The sequence below is a fragment of the Ahaetulla prasina genome, chromosome 3, assembly GCF_028640845.1.
Source record: "Ahaetulla prasina isolate Xishuangbanna chromosome 3, ASM2864084v1, whole genome shotgun sequence".
Classification (NCBI taxonomy): domain Eukaryota; kingdom Metazoa; phylum Chordata; class Lepidosauria; order Squamata; family Colubridae; genus Ahaetulla; species Ahaetulla prasina.
In genome coordinates, this window is record NC_080541.1 from 125,736,494 (window position 1) to 125,757,679 (window position 21,186).

General features: G+C 37.5%; 1 protein-coding gene across 1 annotated transcript in view; it reads left to right on the top strand.

Annotated features, from left to right (window-relative positions):
* Nucleotides 1-21,186, top strand: part of CACNA1E (calcium voltage-gated channel subunit alpha1 E) — a 334,730-nt gene that overhangs the window by 57,910 nt on the left and 255,634 nt on the right. The gene's annotated exons all lie outside the window — the stretch shown is intronic.

Here is a 21,186-nt window from a genome sequence, read left to right on the forward strand (position 1 = left end):
TTTGTTCCAGAAATGTTTCTGTCCCCTCTAATTTGTTCCAGGTGAATTTTGTTGCTATTATTCATTGCTTTCAGTACCCAGGCTTATCTCCATTTTTTTCATTTTTGATATTCCAACTCCATTCTAAATTATTCATTTTATTTATACTACTTCTTCCAATTTATCTATCAGTTAAGCATTTCCTTTATGTAGGCTTACAATATAAAAGGCTAGCACAGAACTTACTTCCCAAACTGATTAAGGATCAGGAGACTGATCTATCAACAACCATCTGCAAGTTTACCTGTTATCACCTTTTCAGTATTCCATACTGGTAGGAATACATCAGGAAATATGTGTCCTAATGTATGCAGGGATCTATTGGTTCTAAACTGAAAATGGTTCAATTGCAGGATTTCTTGTTACCTCATCAGTGGTGGGTTTCAATTTTTTTTACTACCGGCTCTGTGGGTGTGGCTTGGTGGGCGTGGCATGGCTTGGTGGGCGTGGCTTGGTGGGTGTGGCTTGGTGGGCCTGGCAGGGGAAGGATACTGTAAAATCTCCATTCCCTCCCCACTCCAGGGGAAGTTTATTGCAAAATCCCCACTTCTACCCGATCAGCTGGGACTCGGGAGGCAGAGAATAGATGGGAGTGGGGCCAGTTAGAATTTTTAACTACCGGTTCTCCAAACTACTCAAAATTTCTGCTACCGGTTCTCCAGCACTGGTCAGAACCTGCTGAAACCCACCTCTGTACCTCATCCATTTTGATAAATCTTATTAAAGAGAACTCTGAAAATCTTACTTGGAAAAGCATCTCCTTCTCTTTTAGGCAGTTGACAAAGAACCTGGCACCTAGCTTTATTGAGCATTTTGGCGGAACAAACTTTCTACTGTGGTAATCACTGCAACAGAATTGTAACAAAATAGAAGGGCTTTTCTCAACTTCATAATAGTTATAAAGAAAAAAAAATTCAACATGTAACCGCACCTTTCACTGGATGTAGTAAAAAAAGTGGCACACATAAGCTAGCGAATCAGAACCAATCGACTGAACAGTACAACTCTTCATGCCTTAAGTACAAGAAAATAATGCTTTCCCTCAATTATTTATGTGTAGCCCATTCTAGTAATAGAGCCAAAGTAGGTCTGGATATACAAGAAAATTGTAGAAACAATGGAGCATCCTAAATTGGTTACAGTTTTAGCATATTTTTCCTTTGTTTCTAATTAATTATAAACATGCATATGCATACATATATTCTAAAGAGAAAAAAATTCCATCCCCACCAGAGAGAGAATCCACATAAGACTCTTTTTAAAAAAAAATATATCCTAAGAATTGTAGGAAACAGGATAATGTGCCATAATTGCTGTACATGTAAGAATTAGAAATATACAAAGCATAATATATCAGGAAATGTGGAAGTGTCATACATACTGCTTTGTCTTACAAACACACAAAATACTGTATGTTCTTAGAACTCTAAATGTCAGAATTGCTGGTGCATGCACTCTCAAAGACTATAGCTGCTTATCATGTCAAGTCTACTCATGTAGAAAAAAATATCTATGTATATTCACATGCAAGTCTATATAGAATTTTATCTTGATAATGCTTCTTTCTTCTCACATGTTAAAGTTTTGTAACTTATGAAATAGCCATGAATATCTTATGGAAATGCTTGAAAAGCAGGGTAGAGAGAGAAAGCTCAAGGGGGAAAATAAGACTAAAACAAACATACAAAAGCTGAAGAGGGGAGGAATTATTTCTTTTTCACAACTCTCATCACAGCTCAGACAGAACTGTTAATCTTTTCTTTATTTAAAAAAACTGCAAGAATAGGTGAGACTAGCTGACACAATTGCAACATCACACTCTGAATAAAAGTGCCAAAAACTCTTCTCTACAAGGAAATTTAAATAATATTGCAGGATGTTATCCGGACACCAACTTTCAAAATACTGAGTTTGTCTGATTCTGTATTGGGCTTTTATTTTGTGTCATCAATCTTCATTTAACCTGCAGTGAAAAGCTGGTTTTCTTAAATTCAACATCATTTCATTTGAAGCATCTTTTGGGGGATAATGGTTCTCTCCTTGTTTGAAGGTACCTTTTGAAAGTAGTATTGAGTGATTGTGACTTTACACTCTGATCGTTATGTCACAGATTGTCACGTTATTATTTTGTCCCTAGAGAGTGATCACTACATATTAGTGGGTAAGATATCATCAGTATCTGGATCACAGCTGTGCTTTTCCATAACAACTGACTCAAAACACTGATTCTAAACCAGTGTCTGGACACAGTGATAGAATATATCACTATTTTATTAGCTTAGATAGCTATGTCTGGTCCATAAATCTGCCTCTTCTTCTGAACCATCTATGTGACTCTCTAGCCAATTCTCATCTGTAACAGAGAGTCAACTGCATTATGAGTTCAGTACTTCCTTCTGCGAGGAAGTTCTGTGTTGCTTATTGTAAGTCTAGTGCTTTGAAGCATCAAGCTAAAGGTGTTTAGGGTTTCTTGTCAAACCCAAGATTTACTCCTATCCTTTAGATAATTTTTCTCCTTTCCCTTGTTTCATTCTGTAAGTTGATTTTTTTTATTTTTTTTTATTTTATTTGAATTTATATCCCGCCCTTCTCCGAAGACTCAGGGTGGCTTACAATGTGTTAAGCAATAGTCTTCATCCATTTGTATATTATATACAAAGTCAACTTAATTGCCCCCAACAATCTGGGTCCTCATTTTACCTACCTTATAAAGGATGGAAGTCTGAGTCAACCTTGGGCCTGGTTGGACTTGAACTTGCAGTAATTGCAAGCAGCTGTGTTAATAACAGACAGACTTAGTCCGTTGAGCCACCAGAGGCTGATTTTCTTTGCTCTATGTTTCTTGTTTGCCTCAAAATTAGGAGAGACATCATTTTTAGGTTTTTTTATCCTAAATTGGGTTATTGCATCTAAATTATTTTCCATGTGTGGCTCTATTTGTTTTTTTTTAAAAAACCTAGCTAGGTGTTTAATTTCCTAATCATCATGATTCAAGATTTTTCTTTTACACGTTTGTACATAAAAGGGTGAATTTTGCTATTGTAGAACATCTAAGTTTGTCTCCCATCTAAAATTTTGATATAAAATCAGTAATCCAGAGAATAGCCTGAACTTTTCTAACTACATAGAACCAATTATTTCTATTCCCCATACTTTGAAACTAGGTAAATATCTATTTCTTTTCCCCACTTTTATTATAAAGTTATAACTTATGATACCTTTATATTTCTCTGGCTTCATCAATTCAGCTTTTCATGTAACTATTGTATTAACATTTGTGTTTACTCCTATGTGGTTTTATGAACCCCATCTCATCATTTGCATAGCACTTTCCCTATCCTTATTTGGTGAAGCTAATTAAAGGAAGAGGCATTGGAGAAGGCCCTAATGCATGGAAAAATAAAAGTCGGTAAAAAGAGGCTAATTGAAGAGAAAGTGCCTAGAAACTATCCCTCATGATGAAAGCGTAAGTTTATAAGAACCCGGAGAAGCAATTAGTGCCAGACAATCCTGAAGAAATGTTGTGCATCAAGTTAGAAAGATGGAAAAACAACAGGTGAAGTGATGTTCACCTTCCTCTTTTTATCTGACGGCTATTAAAAATATTACACTGATCTGTGCATGAGGTATGTGGAATACCAATTAAGCATTCGCTTCTGCAAAACACTTTGCGTAAAAATAAATGTTGCACTGATCAACTTCCGCAATTGTTTTCAAGCTAAAAAGTGGTTTTCCCATTTTGTTGTAATGTAATGCATGTTTAGTGTTTTCCAGGACATCTCTCTCAAAAAGGCTCCCTCTTTTGCAGACTTGTAAGTGCAAAACCTGGTATCTGAGAATGAGAACAATACGAGACTAGTTATCACCATGAGCCCAAATCCTCTGCCTTGGTCAGTCATTTAATCTGAGTGTCCTAGTTCACCGAAAACATGAAATGATGTTATTCTTTTGATTGTTAGGAAGAAACTGGAAGTAGTACTGCTAGCACCATAATATGCTTTTATAAATCATCATTGCAGGTATATTTTTATTATTTTATATAGCCATGTTTGCCTAATCTCAAAGGTGTCCTAGACTTGGAAACGGTAGAGGAAAATCATATCAAAATTAATAGATGTGGACTGCTTTCCTTATGAAAAGGGCAAAAATATTTGGGACTTTCTGACATAGAAGTTAACTAACATGTATTTATAGTATTTTCGGGAAAGTGGAGAAAAATTATAAAGACATTCCTGGCATTCAGTATTAGACGTTGCAGTTATTCAGTAAAATTGGCAGTAGATTCAGGTCAGACACTAATCTCATAATTAAACTATGGTGTTCATTGTCACAGGATTATTGAGATGCATTCATATTTGTCTATTGCAATTATCTTATTCTTGGCTCTAATAAACATCTAGTCTCACATGAATTTTTGGACACATATTTGGTTTGTTAAGTCACTATTCACAAAAGTAAGTAAATAAACATTCTTAGTTGGGAAATACATCCTTGCTTCTTGCTATGTTACGACTGTCTTTTTTAACCCATTTTCTGCTGTCATGGACTGACAGCAAAATATAAGTTTGTGGATGTCCAGCTGAAGTTGAATACCTGTCACATTCCCAGTTTATTTTACACCAGTTTAAAGGGCAACATATGCAGAGAGGTCTTTAAAAATGAAGAAATCTGAATGGACTCCCCTAGGTGTTGTCTTAGCAACAAATTATTTGCTAAATATCAGGAGTCTAATAACAGTTTTTTGCAGCTTAAATTTAAAATGTAAGAGTGTTTGTCAGGATTTTTTTTAAGAATAGCATTCCAATGTAACTCTTAAGGAGCATACCTGGAACATCTGATGTTTGATTAGAGATCTGCAAACAACTAGAAGCAAATAAAGTTATAACGAGTAGCCAGCATGGGTTTGTTAAAAACGGATCATGCCAAGCCAATCTTATTACATTCATTGATAAAGTGACTAAATTAGTAGACCAACAAAATGCTGTGGACATAGTATACTTAGATTTCAGTAAGGCATTTGACAAAGTTGACCACAACATACTTCTTGGTAAGTTAGAAAAATATGGAATAGATAACATCACCACCAGTTTGTGGCTGGCTGACAAACTGTACTCAATGAGTAGTCCTTAATGGTACTACATCCACATGGAGAGAAGTAAGCAGTGGGGTACCACAAGGCACCATCTTAGGCCCAGTACCCTTCAATATCTTTATATATGGCTTAGATGAGGGAATAGAAGGGGAACTCATCAAATTTGCAGATTAAAGTGGCAGGAATAGCCAAAATCCCAGAAGACAAGCTCAGGATTCAAAAAGATCTGGACCAGTGGTGAAATCTGAACCGGTTTACTACCGGTTCATTGGCTGTGCATGTGCGCTGCACGTGCGCATGCACAGTGCACACCACACACCAAATGCGATGTGCACTCGTGCATGCAGTGCACACCAAAAGGAGGCATGGGGTAAGTAGAACAGCACGCGGGGGAGGGGTGTGATCAGTTGTGGTGCGCAATCTTTTTTTTTACTTTTAAAAGCATTTTTTACAACCTATTCGGCTGATTAGGTTGTAAAAAAATGCTTGTAAAAGTAAAAAAAAAGCTCTGATGATCACAGCTGAGCCATGCAATTGTCAGAGCCTTTTTTTTTATCTTTTAAAAGCATTTTTACAACCTATTCCTATCATTCGGGTGGGAAAAGCAAGCAAGCCGGAAAGAAGCTGCAAACGGGCAAGCGGTCGACCGGGCGATTGGGTGGGCATGGGCGGGGGAATGGGTGGGCAGGGATTTTTGCTCCCAGTTCTCCAAACCACCAGCTGCCATCGCTACCAGATCGGCTGATCCGGTCCGAACCTGGAGCATTTCACCCCTGATCTGGACAAACTTGAACAATCCAACAAAATGAATTTTAATGTAGAGAAAAGCAAAGTTCTATATTTAGACAGGAAAAATCAAAGATATAAGTACAGATTAGGCGAGACCTGGGTCAAAAACAGTAACTGTGTGATGGACCTTGGAGTCCTAGTGGATGATCACTTGAATATGAGTCAGCAGTGTGCAGCAGCAGCTAAAAAAAAAAAAGGAAATGCAATCCTGGGTTGTATAAACAGAGCCATAGAATCAAGATCATGTGGAGTATTAGTACCGCTTTATAAAACCCTAGTAAGACCACACCTGGAATACTAGACAGTCACTTGTCTGAAATGGTATGGGTTTTACTGCTCGAGCAGGGGGCTGGACTAGAAGATCTCCAAGGTCCCATTCAGCTCTATTCTATTCTAGATTGTTCTGTATCTGATCCATCAGTTGTTGCCAGCACTGTTGCATGTCATTTTATTTATTTTATTTATTTATTTATTTATTTTGTCACAACATCATACAAAAAGATTATATAGTATATACACATATAAACATATATAGGAAGAAGAAAAGAAGAACAATAGGACAGGAACGGTAGGCACGTTTGTGCGCTTATGCACGCCCCTTATGGTCCTCTTAGGAATGGGGTGAGGTCAATAGTAGAAAGTTTTTGGTTAAAGCTATTAGGATTATGGGAAGAGACCACAGAGTCAGGTAAAGTATTCCAAGCACTGATGATTCTGTTGCAGAAGTCATATTTTCTGCAATCTAGATTAAAGCGGTTTACATTAAGTTTAAATCTATTGGTTGTATTATTGCAATTAAAGCTGAAGTAGTCTTTGACAGGAAGGACATTACAATAGATGATTCTGTGAGTTAAACTTAGGTCTTGTCGAAGGCGACGGAGTTCCAAGTTTTCTAAGCCTAGGATTTCAAGTCTGGTGGGATAAGGTATTTTGTTGTTTTCAGAGGAATGGAGAACTCTTCTTGTAAAATATTTCTGGACACGTTCAATTGTATTGATGTCAGAGATGTGGTGAGGGTTCCAAACAGGTGAGCTGTATTCTAGAATTGGTCTAGCAAATGTTTTATATGCTCTGGTTAGTAGTGTGGTGTTTTGGAAAGAAGCTACATAAAATTAGGTTTACAACTCTTAGAGCTTTTTGCTATGTAGTTGCAGTGGGCTTTGGCACTTAGATCATTTGACATGAAAACTCCAAGGTCTTTAACGGGATGGGGTCGTCTGTAAGGTAATGTCCATCTAGTATGTACTTAGTTTTAGAGTTCTTTTTCCTATATGTAAGACTGAGCATTTGCTGGTTGAAATTTGGAGCTGCCAATTTTAGACCAAGTGGTTAGATGGTCAAGGTCGTTTTGAATGATAGAAGTGTTGTCTGTGGTGTTAAATAGTTTGACATCGTCAGCAAAGAGAACACAATTACTTGAGATATGGTCACAAAGATCATTAATGTATAGAATGAAGAGTGTTGGTCCAAGGGCGCTGCCTTGAGGAACGCCACTCTTGACAGGAACAGGATTTGATAAAGCATTGCCAATTTTGACCACTTGTTGTCTGTTAGACAGAAAAGCAGATATCCATTTGTGGAGGGTCCTGAGATGCCATAGGATGTTAGTTTAAGGAGAAGTTTATCGTGTACTACTGAGTCAAAAGCTTTGCAGAAGTCTATGTAGATTGCATCTATTGATTTGCCTTGATCTAGATTTGAAGTCCATATGTTTTGCAGTGGAGAAGTTGTAAGTTACATGATAACTTTTCCTGAAACCAAATTGTTTGTTGGAGAGTAGGTTGTTAGTTTCTAAGTGTGAGGTAATGGATTGATTGATGATAGATTCCATGACTTTGCAGGTGACGCAGCAAAGGGAGATCGGTCTGTAGTTTTCGACTAAGCTGGGGTCTCCTTTTTTGAAGATGGGGATGACTGTGGCTAGTGACCAAAGTTTGGGAAGAGAACTGGTAGTGAAAGCTTTATCAAAGATAATACTTAGGGGTTCAGCTATATTAATGGAAAGTTTTTTTAAGAAATATGCACATAGACCATCAGGTCCAATAGAAAGCGATGGTTTTAAGTTGTGAAGAGCTTTACCAACGTTGTCTTTTGTGAAATCTATATGAGTTAAATCATCATAGTCATTGCTGGTTCGTTTGTGGAATGTTGGATATGTGTTATCGGAGTTAACAAAAACTGAGCCAAAGAAAATGTTGAAGAGGTTTGCTTTGACTGTTTCGTCATTGCATTCTTTGTTGTTAGAATCTTTTAGTGGTGGGATGGATCTTGAATCTTTTTTTTTTTTGTTCAAAAAGTTTTTATTAGTCAAAAAAGGTTTATACAAATACATATCAGGTATGGTAAATTTTCATTTTTCTTATCTAAAATAAGAATTTTACTCAAATTTTTTAACACATACAACAGCCATAAGGCAAGCAGGTGACACGAAGTAGCAAAGTTTGCAAATTTTAAATACGTAATAAAGAAGAGTGGGCATGGGCGGGGAATGGGTGGGCAGGATTTTGCTCCCAGTTCTCCAAACCACCAGCTGCCATCGCTACCAGATCGGCTGATCCGGTCCGAACCTGGAGCATTTCACCCCTGATCTGGACAAACTTGAACAATCCAACAAAATGAATTTTAATGTAGAGAAAAGCAAAGTTCTATATTTAGACAGGAAAAATCAAAGATATAAGTACAGATTAGGCGAGACCTGGGTCAAAAACAGTAACTGTGTGATGGACCTTGGAGTCCTAGTGGATGATCACTTGAATATGAGTCAGCAGTGTGCAGCAGCAGCTAAAAAAAAAAAAGGAAATGCAATCCTGGGTTGTATAAACAGAGCCATAGAATCAAGATCATGTGGAGTATTAGTACCGCTTTATAAAACCCTAGTAAGACCACACCTGGAATACTAGACAGTCACTTGTCTGAAATGGTATGGGTTTTACTGCTCGAGCAGGGGGCTGGACTAGAAGATCTCCAAGGTCCCATTCAGCTCTATTCTATTCTAGATTGTTCTGTATCTGATCCATCAGTTGTTGCCAGCACTGTTGCATGTCATTTTATTTATTTTATTTATTTATTTATTTATTTTGTCACAACATCATACAAAAAGATTATATAGTATATACACATATAAACATATATAGGAAGAAGAAAAGAAGAACAATAGGACAGGAACGGTAGGCACGTTTGTGCGCTTATGCACGCCCCTTATGGTCCTCTTAGGAATGGGGTGAGGTCAATAGTAGAAAGTTTTTGGTTAAAGCTATTAGGATTATGGGAAGAGACCACAGAGTCAGGTAAAGTATTCCAAGCACTGATGATTCTGTTGCAGAAGTCATATTTTCTGCAATCTAGATTAAAGCGGTTTACATTAAGTTTAAATCTATTGGTTGCCCTTGTATTATTGCAATTAAAGCTGAAGTAGTCTTTGACAGGAAGGACATTACAATAGATGATTCTGTGAGTTAAACTTAGGTCTTGTCGAAGCGGACGGAGTTCCAAGTTTTCTAAGCCTAGGATTTCAAGTCTGGTGGGATAAGGTATTTTGTTGTTTTCAGAGGAATGGAGAACTCTTCTTGTAAAATATTTCTGGACACGTTCAATTGTATTGATGTCAGAGATGTGGTGAGGGTTCCAAACAGGTGAGCTGTATTCTAGAATTGGTCTAGCAAATGTTTTATATGCTCTGGTTAGTAGTGTGGTGTTTTGGAAAGAAGCTACATAAAATTAGGTTTACAACTCTTAGAGCTTTTTGCTATGTAGTTGCAGTGAGCTTTGGCACTTAGATCATTTGACATGAAAACTCCAAGGTCTTTAACGGAATGGTCTTCGTCTGTAAGGTAATGTCCATCTAGTATGTACTTAGTTTTAGAGTTCTTTTTTCCTATATGTAAGACTGAGCATTTGCTGGTTGAAATTTGGAGCTGCCAATTTTTAGACCAAGTGGTTAGATGGTCAAGGTCGTTTTGAATGATAGAAGTGTTGTCTGTGGTGTTAAATAGTTTGACATCGTCAGCAAAGAGAACACAATTACTTGAGATATGGTCACAAAGATCATTAATGTATAGAATGAAGAGTGTTGGTCCAAGGCGCTGCCTTGAGGCGCCACTCTTGACAGGAACAGGATTTGATAAAGCATTGCCAATTTTGACCACTTGTTGTCTGTTAGACAGAAAAGCAGATATCCATTTGTGGAGGGGTCCTGAGATGCCATAGGATGTTAGTTTAAGGAGAAGTTTATCGTGTACTACTGAGTCAAAAGCTTTGCAGAAGTCTATGTAGATTGCATCTATTGATTTGCCTTGATCTAGATTTGAAGTCCATATGTTTTTGCAGTGGAGAAGTTGTAAGTTACATGATAACTTTTCCTGAAACCAAATTGTTTGTTGGAGAGTAGGTTGTTAGTTTCTAAGTGTGAGGTAATGGATTGATTGATGATAGATTCCATGACTTTGCAGGTGGCCAGCAAAGGAGATCGGTCTGTAGTTTTCGACTAAGCTGGGGTCTCCTTTTTGAAGATGGGGATGACTGTGGCTAGTGACCAAAGTTTGGGAAGAGAACTGGTAGTGAAAGCTTTATCAAAGATAATACTTAGGGGTTCAGCTATATTAATGGAAAGTTTTTAAGAAATATGCACATAGACCATCAGGTCCAATAGAAAGCGATGGTTTTAAGTTGTGAAGAGCTTTACCAACGTTGTCTTCTGTGAAATCTATATGAGTTAAATCATCATAGTCATTGCTGGTTCGTTTGTGGAATGTTGGATATGTGTTATCGGAGTTAACAAAAACTGAGCCAAAGAAAATGTTGAAGAGGTTTGCTTTGACTGTTTCGTCATTGCATTCTTTGTTGTTAGAATCTTTTAGTGGTGGGATGGATCTTGAATCTTTAAGTTTACTGTTGACAAAATTATAAAAGGCACGATTGGAATTTGTGCGTAGAAGGTTTTCTTCTTGCTTGGTGTGGTAATTTGTGCATTCAGTTTTTATTTGGTTGCATATGTTTCTGTAACGATTTCTGAAGTTTGTAACATAGCCTTTTTGTTTCTTTTCCAGAGGATTTTTTTTGATTGAAGCTTTTTATTGATATGGGTAGTTTGTTTTCTTGGACATGGTAGTCATTCGTGGTACATATAATTTAATGACTCTATTGATTTCAAGTAGGAAGATTCTATAGAGGTCATCAGCGGTTATGCAGGTTGCAAACAGATTTTGCCAGTTCAGAAGTGAAAGATCGTTGTTTATAAGGTCGTAATTGGCTTTCTTGAAGTTGTAGTTGGGAGTTCTGGTGTTATGACGATTTAAGTATGGACGTATATTGAGACAAAATCAATCATGCAGTGGTCACTGTTTGAAAAAGGTTCTTTAATTTGTAGTCCGTAAATTGAGTTTGGATTGTTGCAGAAGATGAGGTCAAGGCAGTTGTTGAGTCTTGTATTGTTAGTTACAAGTTGTTCAAGACCTAGGTTTGTAACAGCGTTGTATAGTGTAGTATGGATTGGGTCAGTTGAACATTCATTGGTTGTCCAGTTAATGAGAGGTAGATTTAAGTCACCCAGGAAGATAAGAGGGTATGGGCAAGAGGTAGTCCATGTTAGCATTGAGGTTAGCATATTTGCGTGGGTAATGTCATAGTCGGGGGCTCTGTAGCATAGTAAGAATCGAAGAGTAGTGTCAAGGGATAGGTCGCATACTATAGTTTCAGGAAGAGAGAGTTTATGTGCTACTTGGATATTTTTTAGATTCAGTGTTTTTTTGTAAAAGATAGCCACTCCACCACCTCTTCGGTTTTCCCGATCTGATCGATAGACTTGATATTCTTTGTTTGAGATAATGGAGTCAGGAAGGGATGAATTCAGCCATGTTTCACAAACAAAAATGATATCAAATGTGCCACTGTTTAATAAGAGGATAAATTCAGGTAATTTGTTGACTATGCTTCTTGCATTTATCAATTTGCATTTGAGATCTGATATGATTGGTGTTGAAGAGGTAAGGGGCGTGCATACCTAGATTTGGGTGTTAGTAGGTTGGGGGTTGTGATCCATTTTGTTTGTGATCCAGTCTTCCATCAGCTTGAATCCCAGGAACAAGACCAGAGGTATTTCATAAATATAATTGTTATGAAAGCACAGGAAAAACAAAGTTTAATTACACACTTAATAAATCTACACTTCTTGAGAAGCTCAGTTTTTATTTTCTTAAAGGCATTTATGATTAAGATGGGTGTCTTGAGACTTCTGGAAGATGAGATTGAATTTGGTAGGTATCCAATAGTGATATTGGAGGTAGGGTTGAACAGTGGGGTTCTTGGTGCTCTCTGAGCTTGGTTGTTTGCTTCCAGATATTTCATTGACCGGCTTGATAACATTATCAGTGTATTGATAATGTTATCTAGTTGGCTGTCAAGAGCAAAAATATCAGGTCCACACATGAAAGTTCTAATTTACTGATGTATTGCTAAAGCCTATGCAAGGAATCTTCTCAGAGTAATGATTTGCAACTGGACAAAACTAGGCATTTAAGGAGGGTTGGACTTAGTTCTCTTGTGGCTACGTAATTATTTTAAACCGATGCTTTCATTTAACTCCTTCCCCTGGCTCTACTGCTCTCTCGCCTACATTGGGTAATGAAATGTTAGCAAGCAAACAATCAAGGACTCCACCCATCATCCATTTCATGCTAAGTACTCCTCGAGGTTTTCAGGCAGCTATTCTTAAATTTCCTCATTTGTACTAGGTACCCATTGAGCTCTTCATGATGTAGAACAGGGATGTCAAACTTGTGACATCACGGTGGTGTCACGTGACGTATTGGGACTTTTTCCCCCTTCGCTAAACCAGGCGGGGCCAGCACATGATGCATCCGACCTGTGGGCCGCCCCTGATGTAGAATGTTTTATTTAAAAAATACTAATTGGTGATATTCAAATTCCAGGCTCATTTTTGCATTGAATCACTTCTTTCTATACTATGATCATCTCATCTATCCCCTGCTGCTTATATTTAGACATTTGATATTCGAAAGTAGGCTGATTCTAATCTTTAAGCTTGCCATGCCTGCTATCTTCTCAAGGAGCTTATGTTTCATGAATGTGTCTAATCCTAAGGGGAAAAGAGAGTCAAGTAGAGTTTTATGCATGATGCAAGTAAATCAGAATGAAACATAAGATATGATCTGCCTTATCATAACCCAGTCATAAAAGTTTGTAATTGTTTTTAAAACATTTTTGAAAAATGTGTATATAAATGAAAAACCTAGTTGAACTGCATGCTCATCATCCCACCCTCTCTCTTTTCATGGCTCATGCTAGTTATTGCTTACTAATCTATTTCACCTTTCTCTCTGGTACCATCTTCTCCCACTTCTGCTTTACAGTAATTAGCTTTTAGCTGCTGCTACTTTTCACTTTGATTTTTTCTGTAGGAGTTATAATGTATCCTTCTGCTTATCTAATCTATACAAATTAAGCCTGCTATCTCTCTTTGGTACTTTTGATGAAAAAGCATGAGATCACTGAGATTTTTTTTTAATTGAGAAATTTAGCTTTTCTAAGTGGTGTGGCAAGATATAATTTTATGCATTTATCTAAACAAGGCATAATTGTTGACATTGCTTTTAATTACTAGAAGAGTATGGGCTTATGCTAGAAGTTGTGGTTGGATAATCCAGTAGTTATGGAGATTCCCCGCCCATTTTCACTTCAGTACTATGTAAGAACTTTAGCAGAGCTTTGTCAGGTTCAGAGGCTAAGGCAATGGACTGAATCTGGGAAGACGTTGGCTCAGTTTCAGTATTATCCATGTAAACACACTGGATTTTAGAGTTATATCCAGGCAACTGCAATAAATCTCTCTCTAGAGTTTGCAACCTGCATTAAAGACTGTTGAAGGAGAAGGCTATACCATCCATCTTCTAATTTAATTGGCTCTCATGTGGAACCAATCGCTTTATTCCTCCAGAAAAAAAGTACATAGATAGCACATAGAGATAAATAACATCTACACATTATTCAAGAGACTGGTTTTTTTTAAAAAGCCCGAAAGGAAACAAAAAGACCAAAACACCTTCTCACCAGTAAGCAAAGACTAATCCCAAAATTAATAGGAGACCAATAATCAAGAAATAAACACTATTCCAATCAAGGAATTATCAATTCAGACAAACAAGCTAACAGTAAACAACAGTCTAATCAAGGAACAAGCAAGAACACTCCCACCAACACAGACATGGCAAGCCACTAGCATATTATAACCCCATTCTCTTCTAACATTGATGTTACCTAGTTTGGTAATGAAACATCTGCAAGAAAACCACCATGCTCAAAGAGTACTAATCACCCCACAGTTCAATCCTCAACTACAAATATTCTATTAATATCCTTCTTGAAAATAAGGGAAATATAGCACCATATATATTTTATGTGATTAAATATCTCGTACTCTACCAGTCCAATAAATATACATTCCTAATCAATGTTTAAGAATCCACAGGACAGATAAAAGTAGACTTCAACTTGGTTTGTTAAAATGTTACAGTCAAAACAACCAACTTTCTTGCATTTTTCTTGTAGTAGTAGTATTTCAATACAGATTATCTGAAGGACCGTGTTTTTCCAACAGTCCCTACCAATCCAATTCAATCTAGCAGATTGGGCATGCTACATATCCCATCAGCCAAAGAGTATTGACTAGTAGAGGAACTAGAAGATGGGCCTTGTCTGCAGCAGTCCCAGTCTTATGAAATACTAGCTGGACACCCATGCTTTGCTACGAAACTATGTGATGGGGCTTGATAAATTGACAGTTAAAACTTGAAAATTAATGAGTAGTTATGATTGGCCTCTCCTCTCCCCTTCCCTCCCTCAGCTTTGCCCCCACAGAAACATTTCCTATCCTATCCCCTTCTCTCCCCCAGGCTTGCTCCACTGAAACTTCCCCTATCCTATCCCCTATTCTCCCTCAGGCTTGCTGTACATATGCCTCTCCTCTCCTCTCCCCTTCTCTCTGTCAGCCTGGCTCCACAGAAGCCTATTCTATCCCCTTCTCTCCCTCAGCCTTGCCCCACAGAAGCCTCCCCTATCCTATCCCCTTCTCTCTGTCAGCCTTGCCCCACAGAAGCCTCCCTCATCCTATCCCCTGCTTGCTGCTGTGAAAGTAAAACTGAAACTCCTCTCCTCTGCTTGTGTTTTGCATTTGGAACAGACTTCTTTTCAGGTGGGGAGGGGGAGTAGAACTCCTTAGCATCAGAGCATGTTAATCATCATATAAGAAATACTAATGCTCTGCTGGTCATTTTGAAAAATCCTTTCTTAGTGAGCACCTAGAAGCCAAGAGGAACATACGTGGCAAATTTCAAGTTTGTAGACTTTACGGTTCTGGAGATTTCGTGATTATGGTGTGAGTGGTTTTTGCTTTTATATATATAGATTCTCCCCTCAGAGACTGGAATGGCCCCAACCCTACTGACCTTTCTCAAAGTTTTAAAAAGTTGCTTATGTACCCCAACTTGTGGCTCAGAATATGTTATGGGCCCTGCTACTTGACTTTATTGCTAATTAATTAGCTAGCTCAGCTGTATTTAATATAATTTTACAATTGTAAGCCACCCAGAATCATTTGACTGAAATGGATGGCTATAGAAATTGAAGAAATTGATTTGAATTAAACTGGCTCAAGAAAGTGCTCTTGTAGAAGTAGAATGGTTGCTAATGAAGAGAAAACATGTTCATAGATTTAAACGTTAGGTTCTTATTGTATTTAATAGAATAGAATAGAATAGAATAGAATAGAATAGAATAGAATAGAATAGAATAGAATTTTTTATTGGCCAAGTGTGATTGGACACACAAGGAATTTGTCTTGGTGCATATGCTCTCAGTGTACATAAAAGAAAAGATACGTTCATCAAGGTACAACATTTACAACACAATTCATGGTCAATATATCAATATAAATCATAAGGATTGCCAGCAACAAAGTTACAGTCATATAGTCATAAGTGGAAAGAGATTGGTGATGGGAACGATGAGAAGATTAATAGTAGTGCAGATTTAGTAAATAGTTTGACAGTGTTGAGGGAATTATTTGTTTAGTAGAGTGATGGCCTTCGGGAAAAAACTGTTCTTGTGTCTAGTTGTTCTGGTGTGCAGTGCTCTATAGCGTCGTTTTGAGGGTAGGAGTTGAAACAGTTTATGTCCTGGATGTGAGGGATCTGCAAATATTTTCACGGCCCTCTTCTTGATTCGTGCAGTATACAGGTCCTCAATGGAAGGCAGGTTGGTAGCAATTATTTTTTCTGCAGTTCTAATTATCCTCTGAAGTCTGTGTCTTTCTTGTTGGGTTGCAGAACCAAACCAGACAGTTATAGAGGTGCAAATGACAGACTCAATAATTCCTCTGTAGAACTGAATCAGCAGCTCCTTGGGCAGTTTGAGCTTACTGAGTTGGCGCAGAAAGAACATTCTTTGTTGTCCTTTTTTGATGATGTTTTTGACGTTAGCTGTCCATTTTAGATCTTGCGATATGATAGAACTAGAAATTTAAAAGTTTCTACTGTTGATACTGTGTTGTCTAGTATTGTGAGAGGTGGAAGTATGGAAGGGTTTCTCCTAAAGTCTACCACCATTTCTATGGTTTTGAGTGTGTTCAGTTCCAGATTGTTTTGGTTGCACTACAAGGCTAGTCGTTCGACCTCTTGTCTATATGCAGATTCGTCATTGTCTCGAATGAGACCAATCACTGTTGTGTCATCTGCGAACTTCAGTAGCTTAACAGATGGATCGTTGGAGATGCAGTCATTGGTATACAGAGAGAAGAGAAGTGGGGAGAGCACACAGCCTTGGGGGCCCCCTGTGCTAATTGTACAGGTATTTGATGTGATCTTGCTTAGCTTCACCTGCTGCTTCCTGTTTGTTAGGAAGCTTGTGATCCACTTACAAGTCTGTTCCGGTACCTGTAGCTGGTTTAGCTTAGTTAGAAGAGTGTCTGGAATGATGGTATTGAATGCTGAACTAAAGTCTACAAAGAGGACCCTTGCATAGGTCTTTGGAGACTCAAGATGTTGTAGGATGTAGTGCAGAGCCATATTAACAGCATCATCTGTTGATCTATTTGCTCGGAATGCAAACTGCAAGGGGTCTAACAGTGGATCTGTGATGGTTTTCAAGTAGAAAAGCACTAGCCTTTCAAAGGTTTTCATGACTACAGATGTTAAAGCAATTCAGTTCCTTGATGGTGGGCTTCTTCGGCACTGGGATGATGGTAGAGCATTTGAAGCAAGAAGGAACATAGCACATCTCTAGTGATTTATTGAAAATATGGGTGAAGATTTAATTGAATAGGCTGCAATTAGCTGGTTCACATAACACATTAAGCATTATTTATTTTTAAACTAGATTCCTGGTTCACACAATACTAGAAGTCAAACCAAATAAAGTCCATTACCCTTTAGTGTGATCTGAGAATCAGGCACTACTTTTTGATTTTAAAAAAAATGCTTTTTCCAAAGGAAAAATCTGTAATTCAAGTAGCAGCCCTCTTGGGAGGCAATTGCTTATGTACTGTATACTATGGAAACCAGTCCATAAACTCTGATCAACAATATTCTTAATCCATACTATTAATGGTGGTTTTATGTCTTAAAGTCTTATAAGCTGTTGAGGGAAGATTTCCAATGTTCTCAGTTTTGGGCTTTTTTCCTGCAATGCTTCTGATTCATCTCTCTGTTTTCTCTCCTTGGTCTGGATCTTACTGAATTTTTAAAATACGGTGACTTTTTTTTTAAGTAACCTTTTTTCCCCCTTACACTACTAATTTTTTAACCTAGTAAATGAACTTTCAAGATTTTTAAGTGATTTCAGAATCTTATTTTTTTTTCTTTATAGTAGTTTGAGTATATAGGAAATTGTGAGGAAAGTAAAATGCAATATTATTACTATATTTAAAGATATGTGACTATGCTATATTAAGGCATTAGTCCATTGTCTTATTACGATGCTAATCAAAGCAGTTCAATTGAAAGAAGATATATAAAAATATATTTGTGGAGCAGTTGCTGATTGTGGTACTATGGATTCTGCTTCCTGATGTCTTCTTTCTTTCTTCTATAAGGTATTTTGAGCCTCTGCTTGCTGAAGAGGTTTGGGTGGGTAGAGTTACTTCTGGAGAACTCTCAGGCTATTCTAACATTTGGATTTGAAGAATTTTTCTAAAAGTATATGGGAAATCCCTGTTGAAATCCCAGATGCTAGACTCGACTGATAGTTAGATGTATCTATAGCAAACCACAATTGCATCAAAATGATGACATGTGCAGTGACCTCAAATAAATGCCACAACTATGTACGCATGTCCCGATTTAGGAAGAAGCGTATAAATTGTGGTCTTTGTGTGAAAACATCCCACATGTTATTTTCCTCCTTTTCTCCATGCAGAGTAGTTCCTAGTAGGTTTAGTGGCTTCCTGACCTTATTACTCCCAAACCAGAATAAGATATTCAAAATAGCAAAGTACTTGCTCTTAATTTATATATTATCTTCTTTAATTTGGAATGAAGGGTTCTTGGTGTTCTCTGAGCTTAGTTTTCTTGCAGAAGTTTCATTACCCAAACTAGGTAACATCAGTCCTAGTAATTCCATAATTTGGAATTTATGCAGAATTTGGATTTCTGGAATTTCGGATATTTTTTAAGCTTGTTTATTTTTCAAATTCCTAAACTATCTCCCTTAGTTTCATTAGAGATTTTCCACCCCCATTCAGTGCATACTTTTGCTCCTGGTTGAACCATGGGTTTCAGCATCCCTCATTATTGGCAGGACTGGTCAGGGCTGCTGGGAGTTGTAGAATCTAGAGTTGCACATCTAGAAGACTATAGTTTTTGATTGTTCCTTTCTGAATGTCATTGGCCTTTAAAACATACATTTTGACTCAAGCAGAAATCATTCAAAACCATATCTAGAAGTTCATACAGTTTCAAGCTAAATTTATCTTATATAAAAATGCACAACAACAACAACAACCCAAACCTCTTAATATTTACATATTTGGAGGAGCTCTTCCTAATTAGTACAGTACTCTTCCCAGTTTTATTATGAGAAAGGACATGAATAGAATTATGTTCGGTTTTATTTCTGGAAATGTATTTTCAGGGCATAAGCTGTATTTCTCTTTCTATAGCAAGATATCCATAAATGTGGTTAGCACAATTAGCTGTTGCTCAATTGATGAGTTAGACTTGTTTAGTTTTTCTTGGATTGGTGTCTATTTCTTCCCTCTCTTTCTCCAAAGCACAAGTGTCAAACTCGCTGCGTCACGTTGCTGTCACGTGACATTTCACAGTGTTTTTCCTATTCACAGTGCTGGGATAGTGTGGCCTGTACATGACGCATCCGGCCCGCAGGCCGCCAGTTTGAAACCCCTGCTCAAAAGCATTCACATCTATCCATTGCATCAACTTTATGTTTATCCCTTTACCACATCTCCTAAATCCCCCTGGATTCCTATTCAATTATATACCTTCTAGATGACCATGTCAGTGAGAACCACATGGGCTCTGCTTGGATATTTCCCTAACTTAAACTGGAGAATATAAAGTGAACTGTTTGATTTATTCCAACCTTTCTAAATGTGTACCTTTCAGATAAATTGAATCAACATCTATAATCCTCCATTGGCCATGTTGTCTTATTTATTATAGCAGTTGAAGTCCAATAGCTCTAGATACAATTCCCTTAAGGAAGCTGCTCAGTACTAGCACTGACACAATAATATTGCAGTTATGTAGGAATGATCTTGTGAGACAGGGGAAGGCCATAGCCAGGGGAATGGTCACATAAGAGGCAACTTAGCTTGGACCAAGAATGTGGGAATGGCAAATATCTCAGAAGGATCCTCCATAGTTTTTTGGGCTGTAAAGGTCATGGAGGAGAAATTTACCTTCAGATTAGCAAAATTCTGCTAATGTAACCTTACAATAAAGCAGAATTAGTTCACCTGTCCTTGCTTCCTTGCCAGGCTATTATCAGCCTGATATCAGCCTTGCAAGTCAGAAAGTACATTGGTGGAATTTAGGTGTTTCTTAGAACCACACAAAGGGTGCTTGGAAGGTTACATATAACCCTTCAGTTTCCACCTGCCCTAGAGGTAAAGCTAGTATATTCAGAGGAGCCAAGGTAATTGCCCTTTTTATTTGAGAAATTTATTTGCCTTTTTGAATTTGAGAAATCTTGGTTGCCTCATTTGACCGTACTATCCATACTTATCCTTTTCCTTGGCCTCTGTTGTAAGAAACACGTAGCTATCTTAGTGATAGCCAGGTGTTTCTTACAACGGGTGCCAGTTCCATCTTCACTAGTTTCACGCCATTATCTAGCATCCAAATGCAATCCTTTAAACTCTCAAATTGCCAAATGGTCAAGTGCAGCATTGACAGCCCCATTTCTGCTAAGGAAGTGCCATATTTTTGATAGAAATGATCTGTTAGCATGAGAATGAAGAAAGAAGACACCTCTTTTCTTTTTGACCAACCATTTTTTCCCCTATTTCTAAGAGTCCCTTTTTATTTTCCCAAGTAGCAGGCTTGGAGAAGTGAGAACGGGCTCTTATAACATATCTGAGTGAGACCTATTATATTTGGGTTGCAAAAATCTAGGCAACCCATAAATTGGAATAAAGAATTAGTGTTGTGTTGTATTTTTGGAGCTGAGGTGTATGGACCTGAAAGGATTGTCTATTCTTTCCTTAAGTTGAATAGTTTTTACGTGGTTTATATATCTATGGTGTGAGTATGTTCTTTGGTTTATATTCATACTGCATGTTCCTCTTAGCTGGTAGGATATGGGACCATATGCTGGCTTGCAAAGTTTTCTCTATATTACAGATCTTACCTTGTATAAATTAGTATGATCATGCTTGTAATAAAACCAAGCTTTAGTTGTGTTCGAGTCAAAACTGATCCAGTATTATCCCTTCTCTAGTAAGTAATTCAATATGTAGGACAGTACAGCTAGGAGTAGTAACCTAAATCTACATCTTCTCTATTTTAGAAAAAAAATGTCATTTGATAGCCAAATTTGACGAACACCCTAATGGGCAGTAGAGGTCGATCTCATATATATATACACATACACACACACACACGCATACACCTATACCTATACATAGTGAAAATGAAGAGAAAAGAGCAGAATGGAATATATCTGAATGAGAGTAGTCTGATTCTGTGAAATGGAGTTGATGAATACAGGCAGAGAAATGAAGGCATAAATTTGATTATGAG